Here is a 5,550-nt window from a genome sequence, read left to right as displayed (position 1 = left end):
TTAGCTATTTAATATTCAATGTCCTTCAAAACACTTTTTTTGTAATTAACTAAATTAGAATCTAATGACCATGAGTTTTACTATCTACTAGTAACTTGCATTATTTAACCTTACTGAACAGTTTGCATTAGCAGTTATTAAAATGACTGGATCTAAGTCTTCTATTTCTAAATGAGTTGTATAGGTAGATATACATTCAATTCTGCATCACAATATAACAATTTATACCTTTATAAACATAAAGATTATGGCTATAAAATTATTTAAGTTCAAATTAAGTAATCCAATGCCATTTATCTAATTTCTATAGTATCACTTTATGCGCCCATTTTTCCCTTTCAACCCTTTGCCCTTTACCTAAAAAGGAAAAAAAAGGAAAGAGAAGAAGAAAGACAGAAATCCCCAACATTAAGCTCTCTAGTTTCATCTCCATTCAAAATGACAACCATTTCCAAACTATCCCTTAAAATGACAATATATCTATAAAAATAATTAAAACCAGACACTCACAGTTAAGGGACTAGTGCACAATTTTCTATGATTTTTTTCCTGCTGAGTTGGGACAAAGAATTTTAAAAGGTAGAGAGGGCCAAGAATATTAGAAAAATCCTGGTTAGACTTAAGAAAGCTAGATGTGTCATTGGTTGTTCAGTCTCTCTGTTTTGAGAAAGTTCAGGGCATAACTGTCAGGATGGATGGAGTATCAAAGGTCTTCAAGGAGTAACTGCCATTCCTGAAGCTGCTTTGGAAGCAATTCTCTGGGAACAGTATCAGGTGACAGAGAATCAGGCAGGGAGCTTGAACAACAAGTCATTTCAACACCTCTGAGGCTAATTCTTCTCAGGGTTGCATTGTTGCTGCTTCATTTTGTAATATATGAATCTTATTTTGAACCAATATTGAGTTCGAAATAATATTTATATGGATTGTACCAGGGGCACGGGTCAGTTAAAGATGAAATTCATTCCATGTGTGAGCAGGTAGAAGACATATCATTTTTATGAGTTAGTTTAATCAGTAGCCTAAATGTAATATATCTTCATTAATGACATATAAAGGATTGAATGATGAAGTTTAATGATTCTGTAACTGACAAGAATTTATTGGCTATATATAGCCAAAGTTTTGGCTAGAGATATTTTTTATGTCTCAGCCATGTCCAAGGTTATTCATCAACAATTCATGTTATTTGTCTTGATTACTCTTCTTGAATTTTTTGTTACTGTTTGCAGCCTAGATCTTCAGAAGGTATTCCTCTATCATGTCTGATCCATATTACTTGGATGGATCCAAGAAAAGACTTTTCTTCTCTTTTGTTAACACAAATATAGAACCTCCCTCCCAAAATAGCATGTCCCTTTCCAGAAATCTTAAATCAATTGATTTCAATTCAGTCGCCTCTTAGTTGATAATTAAAACAACTTAAAACAATTGAAACAATTTAAAACAATTAATATTAATTGATAGTATTTGTTGAGATAGGGTTTCTCTCTATCTCCATGCCTTTCTTTCTTACATTTGAGAACAAAGGCCTGGGTTTATAATTGTTCTTCCCTGAATACTTAGAAACACTTAAAACAATTACCATTATTTCTCCCTTCAATCCTTAAAACCATTAAAGCAATTTTCATTTATTCTTCATTTCTATGGAGTTCAATGTCTTTTTTAATTTTTTTATTAGATATATTTCTTTACTTACATTTCAAATGTTATTCCTCTTTCCGGTTTCCTGTCCATAAGCTGCCATTCCCTCTGCTCCCACTCCCCCATACAGGTATTCCTCCCATACATCCCTCTTCCTGCCTCCCTCCATATTCCCCTGCACTAGAGGTCCAACCTTGACAAGACCAAGGGCTTCCCCTTCCACTGGTGCACCAACAAGTCTATCGTCTGCTACATATGGAGTTGGAGCCCTGGGTAAGTCCATGTACAGTCTTTCAGTTGTGGTTTAGTTCCTGGAAGTTCTGGTTGGTTTGCATTGTTGTTTTTACGTTGCGAGCTCCTTCAACTCTTTCACTATTTCCTCTAATTCCCCCCAAGGGGGGTCTGTTCTCAGTTCGGTGGTTTGCTCCTGGCATTGACCTCTTTATTGGATATGCTGTGGATGTGTCTCTTAGGAGAGATCTATATTTGGCCCCTTTCAGCATGCATTTTTTAGCTTCATCAATCTTATCTAGTTTTTGTGGAGATATATATATATATATATATATATATATATATATATATATAGGCAGGCTCTGAATGGTCATTCTTTGAGTTGCTGCTCTCTAAACTGTGCTTCAGTATCACCACCTATGGATATTTTTCCCCTTTTAAGAAGGACTGGGAGCATCAGATTTTGGTCATCCTTCTTCTTGAGCTTTTGTGGTATGTGGATTGAATCTTGGGTAATTCAAGCTTTTTGGCTAATATCCACTTATCAAGGAATGCATACCAAGTGTGTTTTTCCATGATTGAGTTACCTCACTCAGGATGATATTTTCTAGTTCATTCCATTTGCCTATGAATTTCATGAAGTTATTGTTTTTGATATGTGAGTAGTACTCCAATACGTAGATGTACCACATTTTTTTAATCCATTCCTCTGTTGAAGGGCAACTGGGTTCTTTTCAGCTGCTGGCTATTAAGATTAGGCTGCTATGAACATAGTGTATCATGTGTATTTGTTGTATGTTGGGGGATATTTTAGGTATATGCTCAAGAGGGGTATAGCTGGGTCCTCAGGTACTAGAATGTTCAATTTTCTGAGGAACATCCAGACTGATTTCCAGAGTGGTTGTACCAGTCTGCAATCCCACCAACAATGGAGGAGTGTTCCTCTTTCTCCACATCCTTGCCAGCATCTGCTGTCACCTGCATTTTTTATCTTAGCCATTCTGACTGGTGTGAGGTACAATCAGGGTTATTTTGACTTGCATTTCCCTGATGACTAAGGATGTTGAACATTTCTCTAAAAAAGTGCTTTTTATCCACTAGATAATCCTCAGCTGAGAATGTTTTGTTTAGCTCTGAACTACATTTTTAGTAGGGTTATTTGGCTCTCTGGATTCTAACTTCTTGAGTTCTTTGCATATTTTGGATATTAGCCCTTATATCAGATATAGGATTTGTAAAGACCTTTTCCAATATGTTGGTTGCCATTTTGTCTGAATTACTGTGTCTTTTGCTTTACTGAAGCTTTGCAGTTTTATGAAGTCCCATTTATCGATTCTTGATCTTAAAGCATAAGCCATTGGTGTTTTGTTCAGGAAAATTTCCCCAGTACCCATGTGTTTGAGACTCTTCCGCACTTTTTCTTCTTTTAGTTTCAGTGTATCTGGTTTGATGTGGAGGTCCATGATCTACTTGGACTTAAGCTTTGTACATGGTGATAAGAATGGACTGATTTGCATTATTCTACATGCTGACCTCCAGTTGAACCAGCACCATTTGTTGAAAATTTTATCTTTCTTCCATTGAATGGTTTTAGCTCCTTTGTCAAAGATCAACTGACCACAGGTATGTGAATTCATTTCTGGGACTTCAGTTCTGTTCCACTAATCTATCTGCCTGTCTCTGTAACAATACCATAGAGTTTTTAAGACCATTGCTCTGTAATACTGCTTGAAGTAAGGGATGGTGATTTCCCCAGAAGTTGTTTTATTGTTTAGCATAGATTTGCTATATCCTTGGTTTTTCATTATTCCAAATGAATCTGCAAATTGCTTTTTCTATCCCTATAAAGAATTGAGTAGGAATTTTGATAAGGATTACATTGAATCTGTAGATTGCTTTTTGTAAAATGGCCATCTTTACTATATTAATCCTACCAATCCATGAGCATGGAAGATCTTTCCATATTCTGAAATCTTCTTCAATTTCTTTCTTCAGAAACTTGAAGTTCTTGTCGTACAGATCTTTCACTTACTTGGTTAAAGTCACACCAAGATATTTTATATTATTTGGGACTATTGTGAAGGGTGCCATTTCCTTAATTTCTTTCTCAGCCTGATTATCCTTTGAGTAGAGGAAGGCTACTGATTTGCTTGAGTTAATTTTGTACTCAGACACTTTGCTGAAGTTGTTTATCGGGTTAAAAAGTTCTATGGTGCAACTTTTGGGGTCACTTAAATACACTGTCATAGCTTCTGCAAATAGTGATATTTTGATTTCTTCCCTTCCAATTTGTATCCATTTGACCTCCTTTCGCTGTCTGATTGCTTTGTCTAGGACTTCGAGTATTATATTGAGTAAGTAGGGAGAGAGTGGGCAGCCTTGTGTAGTCCCTGATTTTAGTGGGATCGCTTCAAGTTTCTCTCCATTTAGTTTGATGTTAGGTACTGGTTTGCTGTATTGCTTTTACTATGTTTAGATATGGGCCTTGAATTCCTGATCTTTCCAGGACTTTTATCAAGATGGGGTGTTGAAATTTGTCAACTGCTTTCTCAGCATCTAATGAAATGATCACATGGTTCTTGTCTGTGAGTTTGTTTATATAGTGGATTACATTGATGGATTTTCATACATTAAACTATCAATGCATCCCTGGTATATGAAGACTGCTTGATCATGATATAGGATTGTTTTGATGTGTAATTGGATTCGCTTTGCAAGAATTTTATTGAGTATTTTTGTGTCAATATTCATAGGGATAATTGGTCTGAAGTTCTCTTTCTTTGTTGGGTCTTTGTGGGGTTTTGATGTAAGAGTAATTGTGGCTTAATAGAAGTAATTTGGTAATGCTATGTCTGTTTCAATTTTGAGGACTAGTTTTAATAACTGCTCCTATTTATTTAGGAATTATGAGGTGGTTTATTTTTTCCTGATTTAACTTTGGTACCTGGTATCTGTCTAGAACATTGTCCATTTCCTCCAGATTTTCCAGTTTTGTTGAATATAAACTTTTGTAGGAGGATCTGATGATTTTTTTAATTTCTTCAGATTCTGTTGTTATGTCTCCCTTTTCATTTCCGATTTTGTTAATTTGGATACAATCTCTGTGATCTCTGGTTAGTCTGGCTAAGTGTTTATATCTTGTTGATTTTCTCAAAGAACCAGCTCCTGGTTTTGTTGATTCTTTGTATAGTCCTTTTCGTTTCTACTTGGTTGATTTCAGCCCTGAGTTTGATTATTTCCTGCCTTCTACTCCTCTTAGGTTTATTTCTTTCTTTTTTCTTCTAGAGATTTTAGGTGTGCTGTCAAGCTGCTGACATATGCTCCCTCTTGTTTCTTTTTGCAGGCACTCAGAGCTGAGTTTTCCTCTTATCTTAGCTTCCATTGTGTTCCATAAGTTTGGGAATATTGTATCTTCATTTTCATTAAATTCTAAGAAGTCTTTACTTTCTTTCTTTATTTCTTCCTTGACCAGGTTATCATTGAGTAGAACATTGTTCAACTTCCATGTATATGTGAGATTTCTGTCATTATTGTTGTTATTGAAGACCAGTCTTAGTGTGTGGTGATCTTATATGATGAATAGGATTATTTCTATCTTCCTATATCTGTTGATATAGGTTTGGAGAAGGTTCCATGAGGTACTGAGAAGAAGGTATATCCTTTTGATTTAGGATG

This window comes from Rattus rattus, chromosome 6 (genome assembly GCF_011064425.1).
Source record: "Rattus rattus isolate New Zealand chromosome 6, Rrattus_CSIRO_v1, whole genome shotgun sequence".
Taxonomy (NCBI): Eukaryota; Metazoa; Chordata; class Mammalia; order Rodentia; family Muridae; genus Rattus; species Rattus rattus.
Note: the sequence above shows the minus strand (reverse complement) of the source record.